Source organism: Lissotriton vulgaris, chromosome 5, assembly GCF_964263255.1.
Source record: "Lissotriton vulgaris chromosome 5, aLisVul1.2, whole genome shotgun sequence".
Classification (NCBI taxonomy): Eukaryota; Metazoa; Chordata; class Amphibia; order Caudata; family Salamandridae; genus Lissotriton; species Lissotriton vulgaris.
Window position 1 is genome coordinate 213,398,337 of NC_141693.1, and position 26,039 is coordinate 213,424,375.

Sequence of the window (26,039 nt, forward strand, 5' to 3'; positions counted from 1 at the left end):
GCAATTCTTTACTTGCAGTGGGATCCCAATCCGTGCTAGGAAGCGGTCTATACTCCCCTATGCCAGCCCCCCCTTCTCTGCTGGGCTCGGCAATTTCTGTCTCTCTATTGTACGGGGGTGGCCTATCTGTTAGCAACGGTACACAGACAAAATATCGATTTTTAAATATCGATATACAAAAATATCGAAGTTTAAATATCGATGGGACAAAATATCGAAGGTAAGTAATATCGACAGTCTTAATATCGATATTGGTATGATATCAGTAATATCGAAGTTGTAAATATCGATGTCAATAATATCGAAATTAATAACTTCGATGTTACTAATATCAATTTTTAAATAAATTTAGTGTATATTATATTGTATTTATTATGTTTTATTATTTATTTTTAATGTAATTTAATTAAATATTGTCTTTTACTACTGTAGCGGGTTGTGGGTTTATAGGGGAATAGGGTGGGAAGTAATTTAATTATGTTAAATTAACTATTAATTAGTAGGAATTATTAATTAATTAATTGAGAAATAATTTTTAATTATTTTTAATTAATTGATTAATTGATAAATATGTTCTGTAGCGGGTTATGGGTTTATAGGGGAATAGGGGGGGGGAGTAATTTAATAATAATTAATTAATTGATATATGTTTGTACATATTTTAATTAATAATTAATTGGTAATTAATTTCTATTAATTAGTTAATTAATTAATATAATTTTTTACATATTTATAATTATTAATTAGTTGGTAATTAATTAATATTAATTATTTAATTACATTAATTATAGTAATTTTTTTTATATATAATTTATTGTTATTCTTAATTAATTAATTGGGAAAAATAATATTAATTATTAAATAAATTAATTACAGCAAATGTGCTAATATATTTACTTTATTGTTATTGTTAATTAATAATTAATTGGTAATTAAATAATATTAATTAATTTTGGGTAAAGGAGTAATTTTAGGGTTCAGGGTCAGTTTTCAGTTTTTGGGTAAAGGGGTATTTTTAGGGTTCTAGGTCAGTTTTCAGTTTTTGGGTAAAGGGGTATTTTTAGGGTTCAGGGTCAGTTTTCAGTTCATGGGTAAAGGGGTATTTTTAGGGTTCAGGGTCAGTTTTCAGTTTTTGGGTAAAGGGGTTTTTTTAGGGTTCAGGGTCAGTTTTCAGTTTTTGGGTAAAGTGGTATTTTTAGGGTTCTGGGTCAGTTTTCAGTTTTTGGGTAAAGGTGTATTTTTAGGGTTCTGGGTCAGTTTTCAGTTCATGGGTAAAGGGGTATTTTTAGGGTTCAGGGTCAGTTTTCCGTTTTTGGGTAAAGGGGTATTTTTAGGGTTTAGGGTCAGTTTTCAGTTTTTGGGTTAAGGGGTATTTTTAGGGTTCAGGGTCAGTTTTCAGTTTTTGGGTAAAGGGGTATTTTTAGGGATAAGGGTCAGTTTTCAGTTTTTGGGTAAAGGGGTATTTTTAGGTTTCAGGGTCAGTTTTGGGTTTTTGGGGTACAGGGATATTTTTAGGGTTCAGGGTCAGTTTTGGGTTTTTGGGGTACAGGCGTACAGGGTAAAAACAAAAAAATATTACATTAAATCAAATAAATTACATGAAAAAAATTTAAATTACATTAAATTATTAAGTGTTTTATTTATTTTAAATGTATATGTATTAGTTTTAATTTTGTTTTAATATTTTTATTGAATAGTTGTAAAATTATATGTATTTTATAATTATTTTTACATTATTATTAATACATTTAAAAAAACGATATTTTTGATTCCGATATTTTTGTACTACGATATTATTTTTATGATATTTTTGTACTTACCTTAATGAAGATAGGATTCCGATATTTTTGCTGTCGATATTTTTGCTCCGATATTTTTGCATTTCGATATTCTGTCTGTCGATATTATGTCAGACATTCGTTAGCAACCTATTTATCAGGCTGTCCTCTGTCTCGCTCTCATCATCCTCCTCTAATGGGCTCCTGTTTTCCGCCACCTCTATCACTGGGTACAGTTTGTTTACTTCAAGGTTATGCACTCTCCATCTTTTAGCATCCGCATCCCACTTGGCATCCTGCACTGCTCTTACCGATCGTTTCACCCTTTCTTGTCGCCTGTTCTGGTTCCTATCGTGCGCCGCCCTAATCCACGCATTAAGGGCTTCAAACTGGGTCGGTCTAGGCAGAGGTCTCATTGAGGTCATAACTGCTTTTAACTGATGTAATATCTCTAATCTAAACGTCCCATACTTTGGAAACGTCAGTTCCTCATTCCCTTCCGTAATCTTACACCAATTTGAAATCCACAATATAGTATGCAACCCAACATTCGTCGCCATATAATTAGCCGGCGTACCCTCCGGCGGGGCCTGTTCCCCATCATAAGATCTCCGCCTCTCTTTCTTAAACATCGCTCTTAACCATTTAAAACACTTCATGATCAAATGTCCAATTTCCTGCTTCGCTATTCTGTTTACTTCCTGGTAACAATCCGCCAATCCTAGCGCGGCTTTGCTAGCTGGCCTATCACAGCGCGGTCTCACCCTACCGGCCAATCCCAGCGCAGCACTTTCTGACGTCACTCGTCTCCCCTCTGGGGCAGTTCCCCTCCTTTCTCAGCTCGTCTCTCGGTCACGCATGCGTCCCATTCATACACTGAAAGGTGATTACTTCCGACCAAGCGATCACTTCTCTTGCCTGTGCGTCCACAGTTTATCTGTAATTGTTACCACAACTGACGAAATGCCTTTCCAGGCAATCGTCTCTCTGATAGGTTGCTTACACACAGTAACTTCCGACCAGCGTCCGTTACTCACACACTCACTCTTACGTTCCCCCTATCACGGTCCTGCGGGCGATCAATGGTACCTCATGACCCCCTTCACACTGGTTAACAATTACTCTGGATGTCCGATACACCCGAACCACTTAAGCTCTCTTCTGAACTTAAGATTTGCACCGGTTGCGCGTGCTCACAACCTGTTCCACAGTCACTCTACAGGCATTCAACTCCGCAAGACATTACAACATAGATACAACACAAAAACACCGCAATCTAACACGCATGACCCTTTATACTCACTCTCGACCGATACTGCTGCTTTTCTTTCTCACGCCGTCAGCACCCTCTTCGGCGGGCGGTTCTTCTGATCATCGATCTCTAGGGGCCTTGGGGTAATCTAACCTGGCCTAGATCACCTTCCTCAAGAAGGCAACCATCCTCTGCTACCAACTGGGAGGGCGGGATTTTTGATCTCTAGTTTACCACTCAAGATCTAAACCCCGTTCAGGTCGACTGAATCTTTATTGCCTGTCATTGAGGAAAGAAAGTGCATCCAATACCAGGTTAGTTTGACTAATAATGGGCTCGACTATGAAAAACCACATACTACTTCTAAGTTTCAAAGGTTTATTATAGAGTCACAGATAACTGCAAATACAGGCATCTCAAAACGAGATTCAAAAGATATAGAGGCACTAATACAAACATATGTTCTCTAAAAATTCTTAGGCGACCAAAGAATATCACTATAATTAGTTCCAAAATCATCAGGGTTGCAAGAATAGACACAAATTGTAATCTATCCGTCATTTACAAAGGAAGGAAGGAATCAGATTAGGCTGTCCCTACTCTGTACTGGATGGTATCCCTACTTAACAAAGTCCCTACCTATCAAAGGTGTCAGCTGTGAATGACTTCCTAAGAAGTTCACCCACTCTTAGGCTTAGGTGAAAACCTATGATCTCCAGTCATGACCCCTCTCTGCCTACCCATCCGCTCTCTGAAAGGTCCCCAGGCATCTGCTCTTCCTCCACCCCGGGGTGCTGTCCCTAATACAAAATCATAATTACAGTTGAAACGCCCCTCAAGAGACGCCCCTCACGTGGTGTCAGTTCTGGCTTTTTCCATGATGATCTTCCTTTGGGCCTTGTGTTTAGCGTTGACCTTGCTTCTCAGGCTTCTTCTCCAGCTCGCTGATATCCCCTAAACATTCCTGAATCCTCCTCCATGTCTGTACCAGTCTCTTCGAACAGAGCTCTATTCATCAAACTTTTGATTGGAACCCCCCTCGCACCTGCAGACAGACATCCGCAACTTGGATCCCATTTCTCATAAACTTCTAACAGAAGTTTGCAACTTATTTCTCGACACAACTCGGCATGTACAAGCACGTGCAAATTAGAAAAAAACCTTTTTCTCTCTTCAGGCCTACAACCCTTCTCGCAGAGGTTCTATTCTCTTCACATCCTTTCGATAACTAAAATAACATGTTAACACCTTATTCTTTAATTATGAGAAACACTTCTATGGAATATAAATCTAACGAGTAAACAGAATTACTAAATAACATAGTGCAATCCACGTCATGTATGAGTGTACATTTCCAACCTTCTTTGCCCTGGCCATGAGGCCTGTTCCCTTCTATGCTTTGCAGCATGACATTCCTCCTTTAGCAGCTACATAACATGGATCCTGATTAATCACGTCTAATACTTCTAAACATTTCCATACATTTCTATTATAGCCCATACTCTATAGGGGCTTTCTATCTCTACTAAAACACTCTTGAGTAAGTACGGATACATTTTCTCATTTCTCAAGTTACATTGGCTAACTTTACGCCATGGGCTTGTACATATGGCGTATACGTACGTTTTATTCAAATTGCGCTCTCTCAGTATGATTATGCTTTTCCCCGCATTCTTGAGGAAGACAGCATTAGCAGCAGATACTTTTCAGTTTGGTTAAAGATGCATCTATGGATTTGGAGGTGTGTAGGCTGATCCCAGAAAGATTGTATAAGCTGTGGCAGGTGTAACACCTCTCTATGATTCAGTCCACTTGGGGTTAAAGGCTCCTTTATGTAAAGTACTGTGCAGCAGATTTTGTTAATGTAGGCTACCCATGTTGCATACTGGTCTATAACCAAGCACTACTCACAAATGGGTATGTTCTGTGACTAATCACAATGTTAATCTGTTTAAAAAATACATTGACCTAAATGCTCCTTATACACATGGCCCAGGGTACTGCATTTATCAGTTATCTGCTCAGTGACAAACATGCTCTTTTAAAAGCCAGTTTTAGAAATTCATTATGTTTTATTCAAAAGTAAGCAGACCAGTGGCACTCTTTTTATTAACCTGTTTATATAAACATTACAAAAATGTAATTTCCTTCCTCAATGTAATGGTTTAAAAAGTGTATGAAAATGGAAAAAACCTTGCACACTTCAGATCCTGGGCAGATTACAGCGTCTGCTGGGCGTCTTTAGCATCGGTTGTCCCGCGGAATCCCCGCTTCCTTGCATGTCAATTCTCGCTAATACCCCCTGACGAAGAGCCTTGGGGCTCGAAATGCATCGGGGTGAGGACATGTAGAGAGGACGTTACCTTATTGAATGTGAATATTTTGGACAAACTTTATCCAACAAATGAAAATTTGCTCATCATTTGCGTAACATTTGAAAAATATTTTTTGAACATTATCATGAAAGAGAAAAAGTGAATAAAACTTTTTTGAACAAGATCCTTGGATTACATTGCTCATTATAGCTCACAGGTGTGCTCAGGCCAACCACCCTGTGCCTACAGAGTTTCTTTATACAGTTTTTCACCTTGCTCTTTTTGGACAGTAAGAGCATCATCCTGAGCACCCTAAAAGACTTTTCTTTCCCCTTACTAAACAAGAGGAACTACAGTTAACCTAGGAGTGCAGCGGAACCCTATTCACTACAGATTACTGATTTAACATGTTCAAGCTGTTTAGTGGTTTCTGCTTTGTATCCTATGGACCCTAGACTCAAAGCTCTTGTCATATTTGATTTATCCACAGGCACCAAGAAGGAAGTCAGCAGTTAGTTTAATGACAGACAGCAGAGAGAAACCCAGCAGAGAGGAAATCAGCAGATAGTTTGGTAAGCACCAGGAAGGAAATCAGCAGATAGATTATCGAGAGGTACAAGAGAGGAACTCACCAGGAAGGTTGTCTCCAGGTCCCAGATAGTTTATTAGGAGGTACTATTTAGGAAATATGCAGGAAGGTTATCTACAGGTGGTAAGGCCATATCATAGGTGATAATAGACAAATAATTAAGTACTGCTACTTTTGTGTTCTTGATCACATTTCTTGTTAGTATAGCTAGGGTATTTAAAGTAATAAACACTGGTGTTTTCTATTAAGTGACAATTCAAAATAGAGTTTAGGTTTTCTTTGTCCTGTTCATTTTATTGTTTGACAAAATGAACAGTTGACAGTTTACTCACAAAATCATTTTTGCAAATGGCACACGAAGATAAACTTCAGGTAAAAGCATTAGAACCGGATAAACCCAAAATAAACATTGAACGGTCTGCAAAAATACTCAGGTACAGGTTACACATGCTAGTTTACATGTACATGGTTTGATGAAATCGAGTGACTTACTGCCAGTACTTCTAAAAATGCCTCTTCTGTTTCCCTTGCTTGCTGTTTGGGGTTGAAGCTAGCTGGACAATAACAGGAAGTATTGACCCAAAACATATGTCAGAAAAAATAAAGAGACATGATTCCAGTGTTTCCCACTTGACCAATGTATTAAAGTTATATCTATTTGCAAAATCAAATATTGCACTGCAGTTAAATAAAGTCGAGGCCGATGATACAACTGATGCCTCAAACTAGACGCAGTCAGTACTAGTTTACAGAAACATTCATGGCAATTCCAAGTAAATGGAAAGATTTTATTGCTTTTTGTATCTTAAAGATTCATCTACAGGCACAATTACAACAGCTATTCTTAATGAATATAACCTTAATTGCCCAGAGCAATGTGATAAAGAAAATGTAATCACTCAGAGCTATGATGGCGCCAGTGTTCTGGGATATGTACCCAAATGCAACTATGCCCACCAACTAAATCTAATCATGGAACAGGCTGCATCTAAAATATCCAGAGTAACCCTGGGCATAGGACTACGATACGCTCACGTAGTTTGCGCAACTCCGCGCTACGCAAATTGCACGTAGCACAGTGCAAAAATGTGTAGCATAGCAGGCATTTGTTGCTTGCTTACGGCCCTCAACGTCAAGGTGGTGACCCCGAGCGAGCAAAATAACATCCCAGCGAGTCTTTTTCCTCGTTCGCGATCAGCAACATCAAGTTGCCGATCGCGAGCTTGGAAAATAAACTTTCCGGCGAGATCCTCAACGCAGGGAGGTCAGGTTTCTCATTGCGAGTGGTCGTATATGCTTGCGACCGCTCCCAATAAGAAACTACCAGTACGCGTTGAGAAAGCTGCCGCTCGAGTGGAAATCTAATCGAGCGGCAGAAAACGACCGCTTGCACTGTGCACGATGCGGTTTGCAATGATTGCACAGTGCGTCCCGCACTGTGCAATCAGTGCGAACAGCATTTTACACAGTTCACTACGCAGTTCGCGTAGCTACGCGTAGCTTGCATACTGCGAAGTGCATTTCGCGTAGCTAAGCGTAGCACTACTACGCGAACTAAACCCAGGGTTAACCCAGAGCAAGAATTTTCTTCAAAGAGTTAGGTGGCATTTCTGCTTTTTTTTCCCATTCCCCAAAACAGACTGAAGTTTTTGAACAGATAGTGGCAAGAAGAATACTGAAAGGGTCAACAGTTCGCTGAAACTTAAACATTTAAGCTATCAATATAATTCACGAACACAGAGATGAGCTTGTAGAATGCATGAAAACTATTGCAGAAAACAGTACATTTGATTCCATTTCTGTATGTGAAGCAAAGATTTTTATCAGAACTCTGGAAGGCAGGAAATATATTTTTTTTACTATTTGTTCCACAGCATAATGCCCATGTCAATATTTTGTACAATCAGCAGGTCCAATAGGCTGCTCCATCTCTTGTCCAATTGGATACTAGTCTCTAGTTGGTTTCTCTCTTGGGCAATTGTCTGACACCATGCTACGTTGATGCCAAAGGGCGGGCCAGAATTTGCGGGTGCGCTGTGGCCATCAAGCAGAGCTGCTGTATTCAGCACTTCACCCTTCTCTCTGCACCCATGCCCATGCCCTACCTGGCCACAACTGAAGCAAAACAGTATGCAACTAGCATGCTTGTTCCCCCCTCCCAGCATCTTGCGTGCAGCACTTCTCAGGGGGGGAGTGGCGGCGCTTGGTAGTATTATTCTTCACCCAGGGTGGGCAATAAAAACCTCTCTGGACTGATTGGTTCAGTGTGGCAAAGTATTAACGTACAACGACCCACACAATTATAAATCAGGTGCCAGAAGTGACTGTCAAGTCACCCTGGAAAGTCATTAGATTTCAGATATGTTCTACAGGGCTTCCCCAAGCCTCTACTAGCCTGTGTATAATCACTTTAGCAACTGAAACGCGCACAATCAGCTTGCGTCTCTTGAAAAGTCGTGTAGCAAGAGTATCAAGAGTAAATGGGGGTCAAAGCAATCTTTGGCAAAAAAAACCAGGGGGAACTTCTTTCACACAAACTGGGCATGGGTCTTCTTTCTTAAAATCACTTATCATAGAGCTTAATTCATGGAGAATTCAGCACCACCTTCCATAGGAATTAAGAAATACTATAAAGCACGAAAGAGTCAATCTGCAGACCCCAGGTAATCTAGCACCTGTATGTGATTATTTGACACAGATGACACCCGGAAACAGTCTAGCTTCAATCCAATTTTTGCACCCTCTAACGTTCAGTACACCAGCCAAAATTACAAGACCTTGCCAGGGAAAATTGCTTATTTCAACTAGAGGAGGGTGTCTGCTGCCCCCTCCAGTGCAGAAAAGGGACAAGGAAAGGGCTCCAAGTGCTTGTGTAGAGACTCCAAAAGGTGCCCGAGTTCCATTGATATGCAGGCTAGCCATCAAGTCATTAACCAGGTGGCAGAGGACCTGCTGACAAAAACTCTACGCCCCTTATCTCTTGAAGCCAAAACAATATCAGGCACAACATGAAAACTCCTATAAACCTCACTAGTGCCAACGACAGATATCAGCCAGGGCTCCAATGAACTTGCATCCCTCTGCAGCGCCAAAACAGCCATACCACAACTAAGTGTGATATTGACATCTTCTGCTCCCCTAGTGCGACCCCCAGAGTGCTTGCCCAAGCCTCAAAACCTGTGTCATGCACACTTTCAATACCAGTAAATACAACTAGAATTTTTTAGAACTGGGGGTCTCTAGTTGGCTTAGGTAGGTACCTTAGTCCAAAAAGGGACCCTTGCTTCTAGTCAGGGAAAGGAGGGACACGCTCTTAGATAACCCCTGCTCACCCTCCAATAACTTGGCACGAGCAGCCAGGCTTATCTCGAAGGTAATGTGTAAAGTATTTGCAACCCCACTCCCAGTAACACAGTGATAACACCACAAATGGACACCACACTGATTTAGGAAAATAGCAGTATCTTTATCAAGAAGAAATACAATGAGACCAAACAAAAAAAATATCTAGTATATGAGTCTTCATAATATTTCACTGGTCCGGTTATTAGGCCTACAATCACTTGTAGGTTCATGCGGTATTAATGAGCAGTTCACGTTGATCTAATGCAGTCTTAATGTAATGCTATGCAGTTCGTAATGTAGAAATAAGACAGTCCTTAATGCAAGTACTAATGCGGTTTGTAAAACAAGTAATAATGCAGTCCGTAATGCAAGTACTAATGCGGATCGTAAAAGCAAGTAATAATGCAGTTCGTAGTACACGTACTAATGCGGATCGTAAAACAAGTAATAATGAAGTCCGTAATGCAAGTACTAATGTGGATCATAAAAGCAAGTAATAATGCAGTCCATAATGCAAGTACTAATGTGGATCGTAAAAGCAAGTAATAATGCAGTTTGTAACGCATGTACTAATGCGGATCGTAAAAGCAAATAATAATGCAGCTCGTAGTGCACGTACTAATGCGGAACGTAAAAGCAATTCTGCACCAATCCTTGTGCTAGTGAAGGTCTCTATGCTAGTCCTGACTGACTTGCGGTCAGCGACTGCCAAAATATGCCCCCAATACTGTTATGAAGGAAACAAAGTGCAGCTCCATAATCCGACCCTGGTACTTGCACTGCTAGGCGAGTACGGGTTGCGATACTGACTTGAGCGGAGGCTCGCGCTGCAAAAATGGGAAAGGCCGAGAGCGGTATCTCGTAGCATGCACCCCACCTAAGCGGTGACACACGCATGCTCGCTGAGCATTACCTGGGGGGGCACAGTCTCTCTCTCCTCTCCTTGCGGCTTGGGAGTCACGCTGTGCGGCTTCGGGTTGGCGGCGGCTGCTCCTCCCAGTAAGAGTCGGGCTACCAGGCGACGGCCTCGAAGCAGATCGGTTCCCGGACGACTCTGTTGATCTTGGACAAAAGACCTCGGATCCACGATGGTGAAGGTTGTCAAGTATCTCCTTAGCAAAGGCAGGCTCGAGCCGGCGGCAGTGATTTCTCAAGCCTCCCCCTTGGGACGACGGTCCGGGTCTATGGTGATAACGATCACAGCACTTCTGGTCACACTGTTGATCGAAGCAGAGCGCAAGACTGCTCCGGGGCACACGGTCATGGGACAATTCTCACGAAGGTCTCAGGCTGCAAAAAGCACAGGCACACAGCATCGCTGAGACACACTTGGAAACTTTGATGTTCCTGAGTTTCCACAACAGGGGGCCAGCTCCTCTCCGGCCCTTGGAGAAAAGTTACTTCAGGACACAGCAAAGTCCTTTCAAGCAGGGGGACACAGCACACAGCCAAGTCAGTTGCCCTCTCCTTAGTCAAATCAGCATACTGCTCTCCTGCCCCAGAACACACAGCAAGAGCAGACATTCTCTTTAGCCTCTTCAGCTGTTCTTCTTTGCAAGTGGTTCCTCTTGATCACAAAGTAGTTTCAATCCTTTTTCAGGCTTTAGTTCAGTCTTGAGTTCAGGGGTTTCAGCTCTCACATTTATACCCCTAAATGCCTTTGAAGTCTATGAGTTTAGGGGCTCTGAGCCTGGTCCAAACCAGTTATGGGTGTCTTCATGCCAGTGCACATCTTCTCTCTTTGATAGTGAGGGTCTGGGCCTCAAACACTCCGCAGGAGGGGGAGACATTTTTTTGTGGCAGCAGCACAGCCCTCTTCGCATCAAAGGGGCTACTCCTCCCACCATACCAAATGCAGGCCAGTCTGTTGCTGTCTCACCTACTCCTATTTGGTATTTGGACACTTCCAGACCCTGTCACAGCCAAACCTTGACAGTCAGTACACAACAAGGCAGAGGCCACAGGATGGTTGAGACAAGAAACCAGCCACTTCTAAAAGTGTGGTTTCTGAACACACAATTTAAAATCCATCTTCACAAAAAGATGTGTTATTACATTCTGAGTTCATTCACAATAAACTCCATCTCTCCATCTTATGCCTGTGGGAAGATATGCTGGAAACATTGGACTCATCATTCCCCATTTTGTCCTACGGGCAAGGTGGCCTTGCAACAGTAAAAAACGAATTTTGCAGTATTTCACTGTCAGGACATGGTACACACCTCAGTACATGTCCTACCTTTCACATACACTGCACCCTGCCCAGGGGGATACCTTGAAACTACAATAGGTTTCTGAGGTGCATAAAAAGGGAAGGGTAAGGCCTGGCAAGAGGGTGCACTTGTCAGGACAACAAGGCAGTTAACAAACTGCACGCAGGCACTGCAGTGGCAGGCCTGAGATCTCTTTTTAAGGCTACCTGGGTGGGTGGCACAGTTAGTGCTGCAGGCCCACTAGTAGCATTTGCATTACCAGCCCTGGCACACAGAGTGCACTTTACTAGGGACTTTACTAGTAAGACAAACATACCAATTATGGACAACCAACTACCATAACACTTTATACAGGAGTCACTTGCACTTTGACACTGATCAGCAGTGGCAAAGTGCCCAAAGCATCTAAGTCGGCAACACAGTGTCAGGAAAAGGTCAAGGAGAAGGCAAAAAAGTTTAAGGAACTTTAGCCAAAAAGGGTCAAGTCCAACACAACCCCCTCTCAGCCTAAAGCTGGGGTTGGCCATCAACTACCTTGATGGACTCCCCTGCTTGGAGGCGATAGAATCCGGACGCAGGCCCGCTACCACAGGGACACCCTCCTGTTCTATGCCTTCCTGACCTCAGGGGGTATCCTCGGTTACAACTCTCTGGGCCAACTAGGATACTCCACTGATACTTTCTAGCAGTCTGGGGCCCTTGCCAACTCCCACCTGGAGCAGTACCCCTGGAAGACCCAGCGGCCAGGTCACTGTTTACAGTTATCCTGCCCATCAAGTTAGAGGCGGGGTTATCCTGGTGACTTCTATGGGACCCAGCCCTTCTGGCTGGGCCCTGATCCATGGGTGTTCCTACTGGGAAACACATCCCCCTCTCAAACTTCGATCTAGACTTCTGGGCCTGCCACTTAGGAATGGCACCAACAAACTTCAGGACCGAGGGAGCTCTGGTTACAGACGCCCCATGACCTCCTGACGCTAGGTGTTCTTCCTCGCACACCTGGCAAGGAGACTCTAGACCTCCAACCAGGTGCTCTCCTAATGAACCCTCCAGTCTCTGAGGTAGGGCTGCAGACCCCTGGGGATGCTGCTCACATTCCCTCCCTCTCCTTTGAAACAGGGTGCTAGCCTGCACGCCTCCTATTACTCTGGGTCCTGACTACGCGACTCTCCCCTTCTTCCCTCCCACGGGACCGAAAGATCTCTGAGTCGCTGGTGGAATTCCCCCTTAGTGCCTCTTCGGACCCTCTGTCCCTTTACCAGAAGTCTGTCTCTGGTACAAGCTCCTGGGAATCAAAGAGCTCGCACTCTAACAAGTGTTGGCGCAACTCTGGAGAATATTTACTGAGCCGGGGCTCCCTGGGGCCCAAATGGAGCAATCCCTTGAAATCATTCGTAAGGCTAACCATCACCCAATCATCCAGTACAGGCGTGTACGCATTCACACATTCCACCCAAGTACTGGATTCCAGTTTCTTGAAGTTCCTGAATTTCTGCCTGTACTGTTCAGGAGTGAGCCCATACCTGATGCATGAAGCCTCCTTCATGTTGGCGTAGGTCAGGGTTCCCGCCCTCTATAAAGGTGGTAAAACATCCCTCCCAGCCTCAAAGTGTTTCCATAGGCCCGCCCCCCAATGCTTTTCAGACACCTCATTCATCCTCAGTGTGATCTTATATGCCGTGAACCACACATAAATACCATCACCCTCTTGGAAATCTCACACTAAGTCTTTGGGAATGTACACCTTACCTGCTGACACTAGCTGTGCGCTGCCACCATACGAACTGGACGCCACCTGTTTAGCCTTAATGTCCAGTTCCCTCATTCTTAACTCTTGAGCTAAGATAATCTTTTTCTCTTCCAAGGTGAGGGCGTTCTTGCTCTCCTCTGCTCACTTTTCACTTTCTTCCCGATCACGTTGCGGCTCTGTTGCCAGGCGATGCTGCAGCCAGATGGGTTATGGCGCTGCCTTCTCCTTCATTGACGATCTTGGGCAGATTCCTCTCAGTGAATAACGATCACAATCCTACCAATAAAACGTCCTCTGTTGCTTCTTCATCTGCTCTCTTCATTCTGGCGCCAAGAAACCTAATGGTGTTAGCTGCGCCCTACAAATTTCTTTAACATAACATAACATAATCCCTTTCACCTTGCAGCTTTCTTAGCTGCAAGAAATCCTTTAGAACGTTGCGGCTCGGGCCGGAGGCGTTGATCCTGACACACAGCCTCAGTTATGATGACGGCTCGGGCCACAAACCGCAATACAGCAGCATGGACGATGTTTCATGCTGCGGGGGCAATGCGATCACAGGGCACCTCGTAAACAGTACCATGGGCCACACAGCAGTCTTCCAGAAATCCTGTAGCACATTGTGGCTCAGGCCACTGACGGTGATTCTCACTCACAGCCTCAATTAGCAATACAGCAGCATGGATGATGTTTCATGCTGTGGGGGCAATGAGATCATGGGGCACCTCGTAAACAGTACCACGGATCACAAGGCAGTCTCAGGCGTGCAAAAGCACCACTCACCAAGCGTCGCTAAAACATAGTTGGAAACTTTTATATTCCTGAGTTCCCACAACAGGGGACCAGCTTTCCTAGGGCCCTTGGAGACACGCTACTTCAGGACACAGCACACAGCAAAGTCCTCACAAGCAGGGGGACACAGCACACAGCAAAATCCCTTGTCCTCTCCTTAGTCAAACCAGCAAACTGCAGGCCAGCCCCACAACACACAGCAAGGGCAGTCCTCCGCTTCAGTCTCTTCAGCTGTTCTTCTTTGGCAAAGGTTCCTCTTGAGCACAAGGTAGGTTCAATCCTTTTTCAGTATGAATTTCAGTCTTGAGTTCAGGGGTTTCATATCTTACGTCTATATCCCTAAATGCCTTTGAAGTTTTTATGTTCAGGGGGCTCTGACTGCGGTCCAAACCAAACCTGGGTGTCTTCCTGCCAGTACACCCCCTCCTCCTTTGATAATCAGGGTCTGGGGCCCAGACGCTCAGCAGGAGGTGGAGCCATCCTTTAGTGGCAACAACACAGCCCTCCTCACATCCAGGGGGCTACTCTTCCCCACACATCAAAACAGGCCATCCTGTTGCTGTCTCACATACTCCTCCCTGGGGTCATGACACTTCCCAAACCCTATCACATCCAAACCCAGGCAGGCAATATACAACCAGGCAGAGGCTCACAGGATGATTTCAGACAAGAAACCAGCCACTTTTAAAAGCGTGGTTTCTAAACACACAATTCAAAAACCATCTTCACAAATAGGTATGTTATTAAATTCTGAGTTCAGGCACACTTAACTCCATATCCATCTTAGGCCTACGGGAAGATATGCTAGAAACATGGGAGACAGCATTCCCCATTCTGTCCTATGGGCATGATGGCCTTGCAGCACTGAAAAACGAATTTGGCAAAGCGGTAGGCCCGGATTTTATCCCGGGCGAATTGTACAAAACATTTCGGCAACAGCTTACTCCTGTTATGCTGGAGCTGTTTCGCAGGGTCCAAAGGGGGGAGATGCCTCCGGAATCATGGCAAAGAGCCAGAATTGTTGCCTTTTTAAAGAAGGGCAAGAACCCTACTGATACGGGATCTTATCGGCCTATCACGCTCATAAACAGTGATATTAAAATCTATGCCAAGATTCTCGCTAATCGGCTCTCCGGGATGATTAAGAAGCTAGTATCTCCACAACAACACGGATTTGTCCCCGGAAGAGAAACGATTGACCATATACGCCGCACTATTGCTCTTTTTGATTTCACCAAGGTTTCAGGAGACCCTATGGCTTTAATTTTGTTAGATGCGGAGAAAGCTTTTGACAGGGTCTCCTGGCCTTTTTTATGGGCCATTTTGCGACATTATGGTCTAGGCGATAGGTATATTTGTGCTATTTGGAACATGTATCAACAGCCTACCGCTCAAATCTCGGTCATGGGAAATCAGTCCGGCATAATCACTATTCTGAGAGGTACTCGGCAGGGTTGCCCCTGTTCCCCCTTATTATTTGCCATTTATATCGATCCTTTAATTAAAACATTTCTTTCTAATATTTTGATTCAACCGGTTAGAGCCAAAGGAGGAGATACTAAAATCCTTGGGTACACGGATGACCTTGCAATATTGACCGACTCCCCACAGATTGCTTTGGCAGAAATTCAGAGTTTGACAACTAAGTTTGGTAAAATCTCAGGATACCATCTTAATGACCCCAAAACACAAATAATCTGCAACGAGAAAATCAACTTGATAGACTCACGTGTGATTGGCAAGGCAAAATACCTGGGGATTGAGCTAAGCGCCAAACCTGAGGAGATTGTAGAGATCAATTTTGCCCCACTAGTAAGTAAAATTGATTCTGAGGCGCGTCGGATTAATAATTTACATTTAACCCTGATGGGGAGATGTAATGTGGTTAAAATGTTTTTTTTACCAAAGATTTTGTATTTTTTAGAGCTATTTCTTTGTTAGTTGACTTGATATGGTTTAAGAAAATTGAGCGTATTATTTCCTGGTTTGTATGGGCCGGTAAATGACCCAGACGGGCTATGAAATATATGATGCTACCTAGGGAGAGGGGAGGATGGGCGTTAACGAACTTTCAATGTTACTATTGGGCAATTATGTTGAGGCATTTAGGTTTATTATTAGATGGTGAGGAACCTGCCGGTGCTGATATTTCTATTTATCGTTTGATTTACGGCGAAGAAGCTAAAGGGCTGCTTTTCAGACATATTGATTTTGCCTATTTTAAACGGGTAAGGTTCAAGACCCTATTGGCAGCCTTCAAGGTTTGGACACCTGTGAGAAAATTACTTAAAATCGGAAGATTACATATATATACTCCTGTCATTGGTAACACTCTTTTACCGGAAATTTTCAGGGATGGTTATTTTAGAGAATGGAACTTTCAAGTTGCAAGGAGTCTTGGCAATAGGGGACATTACTATGGAAACAGGGGTTATGTCCTTTGAATGTATTAGACAGAAATTCGGCATAAGCAACCGTCTTTCTTTAAATTTTTGCAGATACGTGATTTTTTAAGCCGTAAAAGGGTTAGCTGGGTCCATATTCCTCTGGTTGATGCGATCCAGGGAGGTGAATCAACTATCTCCACGTTGTATAAAATGGTGAATGAAACCAGATGCGACGATCTGGATAAACATTTTGGTCGCTGGTTGATTGTCGTACAGGCAGGACAAGAAATATGTGAAGAGTCATTAGGCTTCAGTCAAACAGCAACCATATCTGCAAACCTTCAGGGTCAATGTTTCAAGACATGGTTAAATCTGTATGTTACCCCGCATCATATACAACAATGGGGTGGGGTGGATGGAGTTAATTGTCCTAGATGCGGGGAATTTGCTGTAGATAGTGTTCACATGTTTGCCGTATGCCCCAGTCTGACCTCATTGCTGGATGCGGTCGAGCAACGGATGGGACAGATGTTTGGATACATGATCATACTTTCACCACAGGTGGTAATGTTAGGAATAGGGGATATGTATATGAATGTACCAGAAATAATTTTTTTATTGCGATGGCCACACTTAGACTGTGCATAGCAACGGTATGGTTGGATCCTGCTCCCCCGAGATTTTGCGAGTGGTTTAGTAAATTTATAAATGTTGGGAAGTGGGAATTGTTGATCTTTAAAAGGAGAGGCCCGAGGGCTCGGAGGGAGGGGGAACAGATCTGGGAACCTCTTTCAAACTGGTTGAATTCTGGGAGTTAAGGACGAGTGAAGACTGTCAATTTTTGAGATCCAATGGGTCTAGGGTTGTCTCTCTTGTGTTTGTTTTCCTTTTTTGGTTCCGCAATGTGCTTTTTTCTGTATTCTCTGTATCCTGTTCTGAGACACTCCTGCAGCGCCTGGGGGGGGGGGGGGGTGGGGGGTGGAGGAGAAAATATGTGTAAAATGTGGGGAATGACAAAGATTTAATGTATGTTGGTATTTTTTTGTTTTTCTTCTCTGAATATGCTCTTTTGTCATTCTTCCAATAAAAATTAAAAAAAAAAAACGAATTTGGCAGTATTTCACTGTTAGGACATGGTACACACCTCAGTACATGTCCTACTTTTTACATAGACTTCACCCAGCCCAGGGGGGTACCTTGAGCTTACTATAGGGGTGTCTGATCTGCATAGAAAGGGAAGGGTAAGGCCTGGCAAGAGGGTGCACTTGTCAGGACAACAAGGCAGTTAACAAACTGCACGCAGGCACTGCAGTGGCAGGCCTGAGATCTCTTTTTAAGGCTACCTGGGTGGGTGGCACAGTTAGTGCTGCAGGCCCACTAGTAGCATTTGCATTACCAGCCCTGGCACACATAGTGCACTCTACTCAGGGTTTTTACTAGTAAGTCAAACATACCAATTATGGACAAGCAATTATCATAACACTTTATACAGGATGCACTTGCACTTTGACACTGATCGGCAGTGGCAAAGTGCCCAAAGCATCTAAGCAAACAAAACGAAATCCATTACAGCATCAAAATTAAAGGACGTAGAGGCAAAAAGTGAGGGGTAATCACGTCAAAAAATGACAGGTCTAACAGGAAACTTCAATGCATCCCTGGGGAGTCTCTGAGCTCACAGCGATTCTGCATATATGATCTCTAGGTGGGGGCCAGTTTCGGAGCACATGCAGAGTAAAACTCCACTGGTAGACCGTCTGGTCCTAGAGTCTTACCTGTGGCCATACTTTTAATTGCCACCTGAATTTCCAGAGACTCAATGGGGTGACCTAAGGTCACCTTTTCTTGTGGGTCTAGTATGACTAGTGGCAGCTGGGACAGAACAACTCTTTGTTCTACCTGTGGGACCTGAGGAGGTGCCTCGTATGGGGATTTGTAGTAATCACGAAAGAGGTTGTTGATACTCACTGGGTCATGGACCGATTGATTAGATCTAGTTCGCACAGGGGTAATCAGGGGGCCCGCGTTTCCTGCTTAATCAGCCATTCTAGCAAGCAGCCAGGTCTCCCCTCCGCCTCATGCGCTTTAGCAAGGTACCCCATGTAATCATAACATCCCAGCTTTTCAAGGGCTTGATAGTAGTGTCTGTGCTTCCTTCAGTAGCTCTTGCCGTCCAGGAGCCTGGCCCAGCATGTTGTCTAATTTGTGTAGTTAGTCTTCTAATTCCTGTATTTCCTGTTGTAGTTTTCATTGTGTCCCGATAGATTGTCCCAAGCAAAGCCCCCTTGTCACCACCTTGAATGCTTCCCATTCTACCAGTAGTGTGTAGGCTGTGTGTGCATTAGTAGCAAAATATACATCTATGGTAGAACCCAAGAACTCCTTAAAACAAATGTCTTCCAGCATCTGCGTGTTAAGCCACCACAATGGGACCTGTGGGCGCTGCCCTACAGGTTGAAAGGTCATCAGCAAGGGGCTGTAATCAGAAAAGGTGCATCCCAGGTATTCAGTTTGAGTGATAGTATGTTCCAGGCTGGAGGAGCAAAGAAGTGTATCTATCCTTGTATGCAGTTGGTGTATTGTGTTGTGTTGAAAATGTTTGTATACTTGTAAAGCGCACTATCACCTGACATGCATCCTGGCGCTGTATACCGCTGTTGAACCCGTCCTGGCTTTCCCTGTGAGATGCCCCCTATTGGGCACCCCCAGGGTGAAACCAGGCATCCCAGCGCTTTAGGGCCGTTGTGGAGATTAAGCAAGCTATTGCCCAGAGTTGCAGAGTGGGGACCCATGATTAGAGTAGGCACCGAGGCGAGAATTATAGAGTCCGTGGACATTGAGCCCAAGACCCTGCCGCGTCGGGAATTGAACCCTGGTCCCGGGTCAGACCTCTGCATCAGGGTCTGCCGCTTCTAACTAGTGAGCCACACTTCTCCACATTGAGGAGTAGAACGAGTGGTCTCGGTCCTGCAGGTGTTGCGTCCTCCAGATCTCTTCCAACCCCAGTGCCCCATCCAATCCCTAAATCTCGTCGCTGTGCAGTGGGCCTGGGCTCCTAACAGTGGGGGATGTGATTGGTCCAGTGTGATGTTAGCAACACAACACAATTGAAGTCACCCCCCATGATCTTGATTGGGTGCGTATGCACAGCCTAAAAATATCTTTTGCCCTTAAAGTCTCCCTTTCAGGGATATATCTCTGCCTTCTCTATCTATTACAGTATGTTTGGGCTCAAAGGCTACCCCCGCCATGACCCAAATTAGCACCCCCCTGGTGTATGCAGAGTACAATGTCGCAAAGACGTGCCCTCTCCAGCGTCTGCGTAGTTTCTCAGTTTTGCTGTGTATAATGTGAGTTTCTTGAAATAGAGCCCTCCTCCACAGGTATATTTTATGCCTCTTTGTGGCAGTCTCCATCCCTCTAATATTCCATGTCATAAGTTTCAGCATGTGGTGTGTAGGCATCATTCAAAGAAAAACAACCTCGGTCTCTGCTTCCCACCCATCTACCCGCTGACCACAACCTTCCGTGACTGTGTAGTACCAATCCTGCAAAAAAAATAGGAAAATCAGAAACAAGAAAAACCAGGTAATTCCGAACTCCCCTTCCCCCGTGCAGTCGGCCAATGGCCATCTTCCCAAACTGCAAATAGTACATTTGACTCAGCAGAAGGCCCCACCTAGTCTAGGTGTGGACTTCTGGATGGGGGTAGGCTTTTGATCATGGTTCATGAGAGTTCCACCTGCCTGCACAGGCCTGAACACCAGTAAAGTTTGCCCTCTGAACTTACTACATCTGCAGAGCGGTCCAGTCCACACTAGCGCCTCACTCCAACTAACAGGATCATCCGCTCAGAGATCGTCCGCTGATCTGGGGTAACCTGTGGCAGCAAAACACTGCCTGCCTGGGACATGTCTAACTCGGATTCCCTAGACCCTTTCACCGAGGGGGAACTAGCCTCTGATCCTGACTCTGTAGGTCTCATGATCACAGCCAACACTTGGAGAGCAGCAGCTATTACTTTCTATGTTTGGGATGGGAAGGGACCCTGTGAGCCCTCTCAAGAGTGTAAAAAGCAGAGAGATCCTCTGGGGCCACCAGTGAGCAAAGCCAGGTCCCAAGGGAGGTTGACATATCTTCTAACCTTCCCTCCGGTATACCGACCACCTGGATATTGTTCCTTCTATTACGTCTTTTGGCATCCTCTGCCCTACGTTCTAGTGTGTGAACCCGGTCTGTGAGTTCCTTGACTGTGTGAGCTAGTGCTTGTTGCTTTGGTTGGAGCTCTCTGGCAGACGTTTCCACATTCCCCACTCTCTCCACCAGTTTATGGTGTTCAGCTTGAAGTAACCCTAGACCCACTGATACTGTACTAAAGTCTTGGTGGAGGGTAGATTTAGTATCTGCAATGGCCTCTAGTATTTTGGCCAGTTGTTGTTGGACCGGGTCGTTTCCCACTGGGACCTCTGGGTGGTGGTCGGGGGCATCTTCCCTACGATCCATTGTTGTTCAGGTCATTCTTGCCCTTGGCTTCCCCATCTTCACCAGCATATGCTTTTTAGGCGCTTCCACAAGTAGCACCTCAGGGATAAAACGAAGATGTCAGGCCACTGGTTTTCCACTTTATCTTGTCACCTCCTATATCAGCCATTAGCGCAACAAATAGTGAACCAGTAGCAATACACTGGCAGCTCCCCATGTGCCAAGTTCCTCTGTTGACCGGGGGGTCCTCCTCACCCCTCGGTAGCAGTTCAATTACAGGAGTCGGGCAGGTTACTTCTCCACTCTAGACACTCGAGCGCTGCAGGCCAAAGGGGGTGGGAAAAAACAGCAGGCCAGTCAGGCGGGGCCCCGTAGTGCCGTGGCACCATCCATCGGGTACACCCAGACCATCTTTTAGCACAGGTCTCCGCAGGCCCTGGTAAGGCCTCAAATTAGGACCACTTCATGGTGGATATCATGTCGATGGGAAGGGGATTGAGAACAGAAAGGAAGGTCACCTGAGGTGCCCCTACACACAGAGCAGCCTTCAAGACAACACTGGGTTCTGGTCCAGGTCCTGGGTTCCCACGGGCTCAGTGCAGTCTCAAGAGGTCTCAGCAGACTCCCACTCCTGGTGGTGCAAACTCTCCACCCGCGCCGGGGCACCAAGGGATCTTCGTGTGCTGCAGCCACTTATTCTCACATGGGGACACCTGCCAAGACACTTCCATGCCCTGCATGCTGCCTGGATGTGACTGACCACCCCCTGCTCTACAGGAGGCAGCAAGGAGAATTAGTGATCGGGACGCCACCACCCCCAGGGCCCAGGTCCCCTGATCGGTGAGAAGAGGAGGTAAGCCTCCTTTGCCGTGGCCCGCAAAGTACTCACTTGCAGCGGCAGCCTGCGGAGCCTGTGCCATCTCAGATCAGGCGGGGATTACACAGGATCATCTGAAGGCTCAACCCTGTCATTGGTTCAGCCTACTCATCAGGGCCCCGGTGGTGGCGGTGCTAGAGCATCATTTTATTTTTTGTTTGCTGGCTCTGCACCAGGCAGTCGGGTAGTGTTCCTTCGCCACTGCAGAGGAGCTACCACTGGAAATGGGAGCTTTATTTGTACAGTGGTATCTTAAAGTAGGGGTAATAATGGTAACATAGACAGTGAATGTTAGTACTTTACATTGATTTTACTTACAGATCACTTAGTTAAATGTAGTTCTCTTAAATAGTAGTGGGCACATATTTCTCTTAAATAGTGTTGGGCATATATTTCCATAACGGCCATTGTTAACATGTGTTTAATGTAAGCTTCTTGGTCTAGCATTAATAAGTAGATTGACTAAACCCCCCTAGTCACATGCATGCTAGCAAAAGAAGAGGAACACACATTGAAATGCAGGCCATTCCCAAACAGTAGAAGCCTATTGCCAGCATTCCTATGAGTTTAGGGTGGACACCACACACCTAAGCAAGAAATATTGGACACAGTGTTCTCCTTAGAAATTTAATGAGGGCCTTGTTAGGAAGGGGCTGCTGATTACTTGATATCCTGAGCTGTGCATGATTGTTAGATGGTGACGTTTGAGGGGTGGGAGTGCAATTTCTACTATTCAGGTGAGAAAGTTTCAAGGCAGGGCATTTCCTTTTGTGTTTCTGGTTACTGTTACAGGAAGACTGAATGACAGTCGGAACCAATAATTTACACTTCATTGTGCATATGTTGTGGGTGCTTCAGATTGGAGAAAGCCCTAATGCTACCTGCCCAGAGAAGCACTACTCACACAAACACTAAAACAGACTGTTCTCCTGCATCTCATCCTGATCATCAGAGGAAAATGGGATGAGCATCTCTACAAGAAACATTTAAAACAAAACATTCCTGTTTCCTGGTGTCTTTCCATCAAATTCATTAGGAACATTAAAACATTATTATTATAATTGTATTTTACCCTGTGGGTGATGGTGGTGTGTGTGTGCTGTGGTGCTCCCATGGCCTACAGTGTTATTGCATCACATGTAAATAATATTTTCTTTTCATCCACTGCATGCCTCCTTTCTCTGAGCTCAGCCTACTCTAAGTCACATGTATGGTTGCCTTACTCCCTATTATTGTATCAATACAAAATTACCCACACCTCATTTCTAAGGTCACAACCTCTCCTTAAAGAGTCATACCCACTGAAACCTAACAATACCTAATCTCCAGTAGTTCATCTATTAAAACAGTCAACCTGTCAATGTATTCACATACTCGCACTGTTAGAAATGGGATTTCTGGTTGGCTAAGGCTTGCGCCAAAGTCAAGCAGAAACCACCATTCTAAGTCAGGGCAAGTTAGTCATCCGCCAAGATAACCCCTGCTCACCCTCTTGGTAGCTTGGCACGAGCAGTCAGGCTTATCTCAGAGGCGATGTGTAAAGCATTTGCGCACGCAACCACCAGCAACAACATCCCAGGCCCCCCACAAAAGGAACTCTACACAAGGTTATATGTCAAATTAGCCTTTGTATTATACCAAACACATTAGATATGTAACACACAATTTACACTGTGCCACTGGCACGGGCAGAATTTACAGGGCATTATGTACATATAGGACAGGGCCACATGGACCACTGTCAGGAATAAGCACTTGGTAGAACTAGCACTTAGAACATAGAACAAGCAGAAGTTTCACACATGATGCATAAAAACACATTCAGCTGTGTCAGTAAGACACATGACGCATAAAAACACATTCAGCGGTGTAGAGATGACGCATAATGCATAAGAACACATTCAGCGGTGTAGGGAAGACACATGACGCATAAAAACACATTCAGCGGTGTCAGAACACAGGGTGCGCAAAATATACTACACACAGTACATTTCCTAACACACAAATCATTAGCACAGGAATCATAATAGCACGTAAATCGTATTTAGCTCAGAAATCACATGTAGCACATAACTCACATCAAAGTCCAGGTTGTGCCACTGCCCCAAAACCTAAACGTAGCAGCTGCCCACTACTTGCTAGGCAGCTGGGGACAATAGCAAGGGCCCTAAACGCTGCAGCTGTCACTAAGTGCTGCGCAGCTGGAGAAGGCCACAGTAGGGATGAAGGAGTGCGACTCACTCCTAAGTTCACAAATACAGGTCCCTAGAAAGGAAAACCTAAACGGAGCAGCTGCCCACTAATTGCTGGGCAGCTGTGAAACAGACCTGCGACAGTGCTCTCTCTAGCCCTCAGGGACAAAGTCTGCGCACAAATGCTGGAGCCACCTGGCTCTGGAAATAACTGTGTGCATGGGGGCCCTCTGGCCCTTAAAACAGATGTGTCCCAGGTTAGAGCCAAAAACTGGCTCTAAAATCAATGTGTTCCCAGGTTCCTCACAGGTATCCTATAAAAATACTAGGGGGCCTCATTGGAGCCATATGGGCTCTGAATACTGCAATGCCCCCGGGAGCCCTCGAGGCTTTCAAACCAAAGGTGCCACAGGTTGGAGCCACGGGGCTCAGCACGGGGTTCTCTGCCCCCTCACGGGCTTTACGGCAACTTCTGTGGGGCGGGGGGAGCCACCGAGGCTCCTTTAAACAAACATGCCCCAACATAGAAACAGACCACTGCGCACGAGGCCGCTCAAACTGGGAGCCTGTGACTGGCACCTCACATACCATCTGTCGGCTTCCCCCCTAGGGCCCTACTCACCGGCTCCGTCGGGCGGAGGCTCTCTCTTCTCAGAAGCGGCGGGGCCCCCTCTCCTTACGAGAGCCCCGCCCTCACAGACCACCTGGCTTCACCAGGTCATCCATCTCAGCACCGTGACTTGGAAGGTGGAGCCCTCAAGGCTCCGGGCTCTTCTTCTTCCTGCGGCAGCATCTCCGGTCTCCCTCTCCACATGGGAGACCGAAAGGGCAGGCAATGGCTGTCCACAGGTATGGGGAAGCGGAAACAATGTCCTCCTGGCCCTGCCCACAACCAGGCGGCGGGCCGGACATCTCCTTCCGGCGTTTCCCCCGGGCTGCGGCGATGAACTCTTTTTGGGCATAACGAGGGGTAGGCTTCCTCGGTGGATAATTAAAATGTAGAAGTGAGGTGGGCACTCGCTAAGTCCAACACTCACCATCCACTAAAGAGCACACCTATCTCCTACTAATTTAATCTACCACACAGAAACTGGTGGAAACTGCATGGCCAGGTTTCCTTAAGGCGTTTTAAGAACACAAGGGAACCCAATAGGAGGCCTTCGGACCATGGGTTAATTAACTTATTACAGAGAACAGGGGTCCTAAGGATTTACAATATGACAAGAGAATAATAATATAGACTACAATCAGTGCTATATTTTTTCCAGCGCCCAGCCGGGCGTGGGTTTATTCAAGGAATGATGTAGAATCGTGTTGACCCAGAGAGGGGCCAAGATAAGCGGCGAGATGGGGTACAGTCCTGTACCTATCCCAAAAGGTTTAAAAAACCAATCAAAGCAAGAGAGATAGAAGGAAGAAGGAAGTTTTTCAGGCAAGAAACAGGTTTTTGAGCCAGAGGGTGACTTGCAATTACAGTAAACAGTTTCACAAACTTCACCCTACAGTGTAAACAATTTCAAGTATACATATTAAATCATATGTTACACTGTATAGCGCGTCGACGTTTCGATCCCTAAGGGCTCATAATAAACTGGGATCATCATCAGGACAGTTTTACAATTAATGCCTGCATTTCAATGCGGCGAAGCGGCGGCGCGCTGCAAGTGAAGGGGAAGAAGTCCATCGAGCTTCTCCCGCCCCGCCGCCGCTTCGATTGAGAAGCAAGGATAATCGTCGGAATAAATCAAAGGAGAATACTTTCTCCTCCTAACGGATTCTCCTCCAAACGGATTACTATCCTCGGTTACTCCCCCTTGACGGCTACTTCAAGCGTAGCCAGCATCCAGCTCCTCGAACCGGTAGGAGGAAATCTCTCCTCCATTCGGAACAATCATCGCCACCCCTTGCGACTGCTCCAAGTAGCGCCAGGCTTTCGCATTGAAATGCAGGCATTAATTGTAAAACTGTCCTGATGATGATCCCAGTTTATTATGAGCCCTTAGGGATCGAAACGTCGACGCGCTATACAGTGTAACATATGATTTAATATGTATACTTGAAATTGTT